The 9,444-nt window shown below is 44.7% G+C and overlaps 1 protein-coding gene and 1 pseudogene across 1 annotated transcript in view; both read left to right on the top strand.

Moving 5' to 3' along the window:
* Positions 1 to 9,444, top strand: part of TUBB2A (tubulin beta 2A class IIa) — a 54,157-nt gene that overhangs the window by 9,513 nt on the left and 35,200 nt on the right. The gene's annotated exons all lie outside the window — the stretch shown is intronic.
* On the top strand, positions 7,653 to 8,262 carry LOC103665158 (annotated as a pseudogene).

The raw sequence follows: 9,444 nt of genomic DNA, 5'->3' as shown, positions 1-9,444 counted from the left end.
GGGCACTGATTGACTACCATGTGAATGGCAGTCTCATCTTCTAGGGAACGGAGAGTTTCGAAAACAATTCAGGCTTAGATTAAGTAATTTGCCCCCAGATCAGTCAGCTCTAAGTGGAGGACCTGGATATAAACCCTGGGGATTTCTGACTCCAAGGTGCAGGAGATTTGCAATCCAGCACCAAAATAGGGATTCTAGCTCATTAGAAAGGGGTATCCAGAGCGGCAGCTGAGGACGCGTGCCTGATTCAGGGACAAGCAAACCTTTAGAGGCTCCATCTTGCCCCCGCTCCCGGCTCAAGTCTAAATTCAAAGCCCTGAACCATGTGGCCAACCTCTTTACCTCTCATTACTTTCCAATATTCTCTTGTTACTTTCTGCATGAATGCTTCCTTGTATTAATTTCTCCAACTAAAAAATGTTGTACTTCCTCTTCTCCTACCTTCATCATTGCATATACCACTCTTCCACCCAAGAATATCTTATTTTACGTCTCTTCCCAAATGCTTTTCAGCTCTTAGAGTTATGCTAAGGTTCCACTTTTCTCAGAAACCTTTCTTCACTCTGATGCCTCAGGGGGCACATTCCTTGCATTGTTGATACACTAAAAGCCCAGTTCTAGGAGCCAGGCAATGTCAGTTTCCATCCTGACATTTTCAACTTCAGTTTTGGCTATTGTTCATTGGTTCTCTATTACGGGTGGGGTTTTTTATTCCATTTTTATCTCCACTATTGGTTTAGTTGTGTGTATGTTTCTAGTGGTCACTCTGGGGTTTCTAAGATAAATCTTTTTTTTTTTTAAGATTTTATTTATTTATTTGACAGAGAGAGAGACAGCTAGCGAGAGCAGGAACACAGCAGGGGGAGTGGGAGAGGAAGAAGCAGGCTTCCCAACGGAGGAGGAGCCGGATGTGGGGCTCTATCCCAGGACTCCGGGATCATGCCCTGAGCCGAAGGCAGATGCTTAAGGACTGAGCCACCCAAGTGCCCCAGCTAAGATAAATCTTTAATTACCATCATCTACCATCAAATAATACTGTCTCACTTTGTGTGCAGGCTGAGATTCTTACAGCAGCGTGCTTCCTAAGGGGGGAAAAAACTAAGGAGAACATATTTATCCGCATATTTACAACTCAGGTCTCTTCATCTGTTTGGGGGGATCACATTTCCTTCAACCTGAAAAACTACCTCTAACAAGTTTTTTAGCACAGATATACTGGCACGAATCTCAGCTTTTGTTTAGCTGAAAAAGTCTTTATTCTGCCTCATTTTTGACAGATATTTTTGCTGGACATAGAATTTTACATAGACGACTTGTTTTCTGCCAGCACTTTAAAGATGCCGTTCTGTTGTCTCCAGGCTTGTGTGGTATAAGCAGTCACTACTGATGTTCAACTTTTTTCCTGCATGTAATGTTCTATTTTATGTCTAACTGCTTTTATTTAGACGATCCCTTTTTTCTTCTTTAAAAATTGTTTTTATTTTTTATCTTTTTTAAAGACTTTATTTATTTGACAAAGAGAGAGAGCAAGAGAGCATAGCAGGGGGAGCGGCAGGCAGAAGAAGAAGCAGGCTCCCCGCTGAGCAAGGAGCGCGACTCGGGGACTCGATCCCAGCACCCTGGGATCATGACCTGAGCTGAAGGCAGACAGCTTAACTGACTGAGCCACCCAGGTGTCCCTCCTTTTTTCTTTCTTTAAAAAATTTTATTATTTAAGAATAGTTGACATACAATATTATATTAGTTTCAGGTGCACAACATAGTGATTCGACACTTCTATATATTAGGCAATGCTCACCACTCATGTGTGGTTACCATCTGTCACCATTTAACATCTTTAATATGATGTGCCTTGGGTATGGTTTCCTACTCTACTTGGGGTTTTATTCTGCTAGGATTCATTGAACTTCCTGAATCTGTGAGCTTACAGATTTCATCAAAATCATACAATTTTCCATTTAATTTCTTCAAATATTCTTCCATCCCCCACTGTATTCTGGGATTCCGATGACATTTATTTTAGATTTCTTGACATCGTCTCATAGTGTATTGATGATCTGTTCATGGTTGTTGTTTTTGTAATTTAGCGATTTGTTTTGCAGAGAGAGAGCAGGAGCTGGAGAGGCAGAGGGAGAGAGAATCTCAAGCTGATTGCTCACTGAGTGTGGAGCCCAAGGCGGGGCTCGATCTCATCATGCTGAGATCAGGACCTGAGCCGAAACCAAGAGTCTGATGTTTAACCGACCATGCCACTCAGGTGCCCCGGATCTGTTCACCTTTTGTTCAGACTTTTCTCTCTGTGCTCCAGTGTTGACAGCTGTCCTTCCATTCATTGACCTTTTCCGCAGGTCTAATCTGCTGCTAATTTCATACAAGGATTTTTCATCTCAGATATTATATTTTTAATTTCTAGTTCTATTTTTGCCTTTTAAAAATTTTCCATTTCTTGGGGCACCTGGGTGGCTCAGTCGGTTAAGCGTCTGACTTCTCCTCAGTTCATGATCCCAGGGTCCTAGGATCGAGCCCATTTCCTTCTTTGTGTCCACGCTTTCCTCTACCTTCTTGAATGAGTGGAACATGTTTATACCAGCTGCTTTATGGCCCTTGTCTTCATCGTCTTTGTCATTTCTCATCTATTTCTATGATTGATTTTCTTCATGGTTATGGGCCGTATTCTCCTGCTTCTTTGTAACTTTTGATTGAATGGCAGACATTGTGAGTTTTATGCTGTTGAGTGCTGGATAGGTTGTAGTCCTTTAAATGTGGTTGGACTTCATTCTGGCAGACAATGACATTACTTGGAATAGGTTGGATCTTTTCAAAGCTTGCTTTTAAGCTTTACTAGGGCAGGTCCAGAGTAATCTTTGGTCTAGGGATAATTTAATCTCACTATTAAGTCAATGCCCTTGAGGCATTTCCATTCCAGTCAACAGGAACACAAATCATTCCTAGCCCTGTGTGAGCTCAAGGAATTGTTTGGTCTGCTGCTTTCCAGTTGTTCCTTCCCTATTCTCGAGTAATTTCTAATTTTGCACGTGCATATCAGTTCTCAGCCCAACACTAGAGAGGGCCTCTCTGCAGATCTCCAGAGCTCTCTCGGTGAAGTTCCTCCCACGTCTATGTTATGCCTTGTAGATCCTCTGACTTGGTTTCTCTGAATTCTGCTTTCTCCCTGCTCAACTCAGTGCGTCTACCAAGCCGGTGTGGGTGCCCCTCCCTGCACTGCAGCCTCCAAATCTGTTGGGGCAATCATTAGCTAACTTTGTGTGTTTCCCTTTCTTCAGGGGTCATTGTCATGCATTGCCTGTGTCCAATGTCCTGGGAACGATTGTTTCATATATTTTGCCCACTTTTTTTAGTTACTGTGGTCAGGAAGATAGATCCAACCCTTTCCACTCCATCTCAGCCAGAAGTAGAATTTCTCTCTTCATTTTCTTTTGATTAAAATGTGTTTTCTTTCCTTCTATCTACTAACTCTCTTTGTATCTGTCCTGTTTACTTGCTCCTGTATTCCTTTTTATTTGGAGTTCGTTTAGATTTTTTTTCTTTATTTTTATCCTTTTTCTCAGTTCTTTCACTTATTTTTTTTGAAGATTTTATTTATTTATTTTTTAGAGAGACAGAGAGAGCCAGCACAAGCAGGGGGGAGCTGCAGACAGAGGGAAAAACAGGCTCCCCGCTGAGCAAGGAGCTGGACCCAACCCCGGGCTCGATCCCAAGACCCTAGGACCATGACCTGAGCTGAAGGCAGACGCTTAACCAACTGAGCCACCCAGGCGTCCCTCATTTCTTTCACTTATTTACAAATATTTCTTTTCTCCAAGAATCTCATTTCAGAGTTTTTCTAATTTTAATGTATTTTTCCTTTCGTATTTGTGATCCTTTGCTTGACTTTTTCTTCTTTTTTTTAGCTAATTTGAAATTTTAGGTTATGGTTTTCACCAGTTTGTATCTGTTGTCTTTCTGGCGTACTGTCGTCATCTGCAGAGGCATTATTCCGCTTCTAATTCTTCTTGATTTTATTGAATTTGATTATATGGATTTGATCATGATCCTTTTCTGTTGCCCATGTTTATGTGAAACGAGTTTTATTGTGGTTTTAGGAGTAAGAGAAAGGCCAGGATAGCTCTAAGAGCTGCGTGGCTCTATAGCTCCCCCTTCTGTTGTTTTCAGAAACCACCCTACCTTAGGGAGCTTCAATGCTCCCTCCTTCATTTTTACTGGCGCTCTTCTTCTTCCTTGGCGGCTATTAATCCTGTCCTCTGTATCATGGAGTCCACTTCCAGCGGTTTTCACTCACCGTAAGGCTTGTTCTGAAAGGGAACTTTGATTTTTTAATTTGAGAGTTCATTTAGTTAGCTTCTTGGTCTGTTTTCTGATGGGGGCCAGTAAGGGCAGATTCAAACCTATGGTCCCATTGCCATGATCTTCCAGATCGCCTAGGATCCAGTCATTTCTAAAGTCTTGTAGTTCTGACTGTCATGTTTCTATTTCATTACTCATTTACTTCGACAAATGTTTATCGGGTACCCACTATGCACAATGCTGTGCTAAAAATCACAAATGTGAATAAACAAACTCTAGCCTTCACGGAGTTTCCAAGTTAGCCAGGAAGGCAAATATAAGCACAATTAAGTACAGCCAGGCTGTGGTCACTGCTGCAAAGATGCTGGGAAATAAGAGCGGTGTCCACAGTAGCCAAGATATGGGAAGAGCCCGGATATAGTTGGCTGGATAAAGAAGAGGAGGTCTATATACACAATGGAATACTACTCAGCCATCAAAAAGAATGAAATCTTGCCATTTATAAGGATGTGGATGGGACTAGAGGGTATTATGCTAAGTGAAATAAGTCCATCAGAGAAAGACAAATACCATATGATCTCATTCATATGTGGAATTTAAGAAACAAAACAGATAAACATAAGGGAAAGGAAGGAAAAATAAAATAAGATGAAAGCAAAGAAGGAGGCAAATCATAAGAGATGCTTAACTCCAGGAAACAAACTGAGGGTTGCTGGGGGGAGGATGGGGTAACTGGGTGATGGGCATTAAGGAGGGCACTTGTTGTCATGAGCACTGGGTGTTATATGCAACTGATGAATCACTAAATTCTACCTCTGAAACTAAAAAAAAAAAAAAAAAAGAAAAGAAAAAATAGATGCTATGGAAACACAGAGATGACATCAGCTAATTCTTATTGGTTTGAAACCAGGGCAATTTTCATAAAGAAGCAACACTTACATCCCCCCAAACTCGAAAGTCTAATGTGATCCACCTAATAATAGGAATCAGGGTTTCTGTAGGAGGGTGGACTGATTTAAACAGTGGCTTTGAAAAAGCCAAGCCGTGTTATTAAAGAACCCGAGCAAGGTAATTAGTGCTACAGAGCTGCATGCTTCCCCCCGCCGTCAGCCCGGCCTCCTATTCCTTTCATCTGTTTTCCTCTTCCCCTGGCAAAGTTGGCAGTTCTCTGGGAGGAAGACAGGATGGCTGCTGCTTGCTGTAGGTCCTATCTCGTTCTCTTCGTGGGAGACACAGCAGATTATAGCTTTCCCTTCTTCTGCTGGAAGAGGAGTCCTGTACTGAGCAGTCCTGCTCTCCTGAGCTGCGATGTTCGCCCCCGGCCCAACACCACCCCACCACCTGGGCAGGCTCTCGGGTTGGTGGAGGAGCCAGGCTGGCATTTCACACAATCAAGCCCCTTTGTTTGGATCTGCTCATAAAGCCAATGGGTTGATGTGTGCGCTGGCACAGGCGGAGGGCAGGCTGCCATCTACCCGGCTTTCACCCAGAGCAGTCTTTGTGGGCAGATCTTCATTATACAGTACCAATGTGTGTGTCTCACTTCTATTCATAAGAATGGGTGTGGTTTTTTTTTAAGTGTTGAGTCCTGTATTCAATTATGCAAGGTTTCAACTAGAAATTTCTTTAAAAACATAGAAGATGTGGTTATTTTTTGCAGTATTTTCTTGGTCTGTGATGCTATCGCTTCCTACAGAACCAGAAGCTCAGAAGCACCCCACGAGGCCAGGCAGGAGGTGGGAGAAAGGAGGAAGTGCGCTGAAGAAGGCCTTCTCTCCATGAACCCCAGTAATGACCTTCCAGAAAGGGGAGCCTGCTAAAGATAAACACAGCCTGAAGCAGTTGACTATAAGAGGAGGAAGAGGAAGAGAATTCAGTCCAGGAGGGAAGGGACTAGCAGCCTTCCCAGCTGCTCCTCACTCTGGCCCTTCTGGGGACCCTGCTGTCCCTATGCCAGCTTCCCTGCCCAGGCCTTCAGGCAAGTCACTGCCAGATCACCACTGCTCCTGCAATCTAGGGGTTCACTGACACCCCTCAATTCCTCACCAGGTGGGGTGCCCCTTTGCATGATAGTTCCATAAGATGAGCTTAGAACCTTCATCGAAGAAATTAGAAACTAGAAACTGTAAAGCTTGGAAGCAAAGGACTTACAAGCTACAGGATTCTTTTTTTAGAGAGAGAGAGAGCATGGGGGGAGGGGCAGAGAGAGGGAGAGAGATAATCTCCAGTTGACTCCGTGCTGAGTGTGGAGCCTGATGCGGGGCTCAATCCCAGGACCCTGAGAACATGACCTGAGCTGAAATCAACAGTCAGACGCTTAACCGACTGAGCCACCCAGGCACCCCCGAGCCACAAGATTCTTGTCCTAACTTGATTGTCTTGCAGCTTGGCTTCCTTACTTCAACCCTGCCTGAGTTGGGCACCGAGTAGAGAGACTCAGTCATTTGGGTCAAGTGGACCTGGGATGGAGCCCTCTGTTCCCCTAGGTACTGGCTTTGTTTCTCTCTCACTTCTGGGCACAGCCTGAAGTAAGACTCTGGCCTGGGGCCTCCCAGAGTTTCCGTTTTGTTCCCTCAAGTTTCCCTGAGCAGCTGGTGATGAAGACACTTCCCTTTGGACAGTCAGCATTTCTCTTTGGGGTTTTAAACCTTCTTGAATAAATCCTTGAGCTCTGTAACCCTGGCCTGGTATTCTTCTCCCCATTTCTCCCGGTGCTATCCAGCCTCCCACGCACACAGCCGCTGGATTGTTCATGATAATTAATCTTTCGTCAGATCCCTCCATTCATCCCCAGTGGCACGGGCTGGAGTTTGGAACTGATCACGCTATGCTTATGGGGACTTAAGTGGAGCACTTTCGTTCCTGGGAACACATCTACCCCGCAGGGGCATGGATAACCAGATTCTTTTCGTGTCCTGGTTTTAACTCATTTTTAAACCATTCACTAAGTCCCTAGTTCCTTCTTAGTGGTTTCTCTAGCTTTTAGCTCCTAGGTCCAGCAGTAAGTGAAAAAGCTCTTTTGCCAAAGCTTCTGTCCACTAGAGTGTCAAGCAGCTCTAATGATAATCAGGCATCATTCTGATTACAAACTGTGGGACTTGGCAAGTTACATAACCTCTCTGGGTTTTAGTTTCTGCATCTGTAAAATAGGAACTGTCATTAGGCGCATTCCGTACAGTTAAATGCACATGCAGCACCTAGAACAGCGCCTGCTGCATAGCAGAGCTCGATGTCATTACTGACTGTGGGCACGAGTCTGGATAGCATTAAAGACGGTGCAGGAAAACTGCCATCTCTTAAACAGAGTGTCCTTCTGGGCAAGCCTCCTGCCGGTCTCCTCAAAAGGCATGGCCGGCTCTCAGGTCAGAGAGCAGGAGGATGGTGACGCCATGCGCGCGCGCGTGCACACGCACGCACGGTAACTGAGCCTGGAGAAGTCATGGACACATGAGACTCGTTCTGGGCACTCCCAAAGCGTGAGGTCGAGCTCTCTTGCTCAGGCCTGTGGTGCTGGCAGGACGGGCAAGTATGGCGGTCTTCGTACTGCGAGGAAGCTCCGTAGCCACAGTCGAGATCAGAAGTGCATTATAAATAGTACAAGAAAGCCCATTTGGACACAGCCCTCAAGGCCAACCCTTTGGGAGGCGCTTCCCTTGCAAAGGGAATTGTGTTGGGAAAAGTAGGGGTTGAAGCCAAACAGCCAAATTCTGCCATCAGGAAGTATGTCAGGGTCCAGCTGATTAACAATGCCAAAAAAAACAAAAATAAAAACAAAGCCTTTGTACCCAATGATGGTTGTTCGAATTTTATCGAAGAAAATGAGCAAGTTCTGGTTGCTGGATTTGGTTGGAAAAGTCATGCTGTCAGTGACATTCCTGGGGACATTAAGAATGTCAAAGTAGCCAATGTCTCTCTTTTGGCCCCATAAAAGGCAAGATGAAAAGACCAAGAGCATAAGTTTGATGGTGCACACATGACAGCAATAAATTTTCATACGCCAAAAAACCAAAAAACAAAAAACAAACCAAGTCCGAGGTTGAACCATGTGGGATTGCTAGGGTTTGGGGCAAAAACCATGGATTCCTGTTGGTCCTGCTTTTAGCCCAAGCAGAGAACGGTGGAAAAGGGGATTCCTAGCTCTTTGCACCTCCCAGGTTCTCCTGATGACTCCTCCAGTAGGACGCAGCTTCTGCATCCAGACTGGCACCTCCAACGTGAAACTGCCTACTCTTCTTTTTGCAGGGGACTCATTAACATGCAGATTCTGACTCAGTTGGGTGGGGTGCGGCTGGCGATTCTACATTTCCAACCAGCACGCTGGGGATGCTGCCGCCGCCAGACCATCCTGTGAGGAGCAAGGCTCTAGAACGTTGTCGGTAGAGTTTTAACACATTCTAGCTCTGAAGATGGCAGAACGAATCTTTCCCGTACAACACTAGCGTACTAAAAACAAAATAAAACCAAGCTGCAGCAGGTGCTGCGTGTGACATCTGGGTCACATTTCCCCACCCCCACCCCACCGGTCTGGGGAGTTCCATAACCTACTTTTTTTTTTTTTTTTTTTTTTTTTTGCCGCAAACCCACTAAGCCTATAAAAAAGGATTTTTTTCTTTCCTTTCTTTGCTGATCTTTCATTCAACAGATATTTCCTGAGCACCTACCATGTCCGAGGCACCGTGGAACAAAGAAAAATTCCAACCTATGCCTCATACTGTGACGAGAGTAATTATTGGAAATGAAAACTGACCCTGTGATTTCTCATCTTACAATTCTGTTTCTGCAAATATAAAGTGCAGGTGCCCTAATATGGCCCTTCTGATACCTGCTGAAAGTCAGTTTACCCTACCTCAAGCCCTGCCCAGTTCTAGAAACGTGTTCCCACAGTCTCCTGCTGAGCAGCTCTGAGATTCCCTCCCTCCCTATAGACAACCTATAGAGCCTACTCTAATACAGACATGCGTGGCTCACTCACCGGCTTCCAGATGTGGCTCCCCAGCACTCCTCTCCGGAATTCTTTCCTGAACACCCAGCTGGATTTCCTGCGCCCCCTCAGTTCTGACAATTTTACGTTGAAATTCCAATTCTCTCTCTGCTAAACTTCAAGCTTCTTAAGTGTAGAGAAATTTCTCAACCATTTCC

This window comes from Ursus maritimus, unplaced genomic scaffold (assembly GCF_017311325.1).
Source record: "Ursus maritimus isolate PB19 unplaced genomic scaffold, ASM1731132v1 scaffold_30, whole genome shotgun sequence".
In the NCBI taxonomy this organism is placed as follows: Eukaryota; Metazoa; Chordata; class Mammalia; order Carnivora; family Ursidae; genus Ursus; species Ursus maritimus.
The sequence above is the reverse complement of the archived record's forward strand: the minus strand, read 5'-3'. Positions and strand labels throughout refer to the sequence as shown.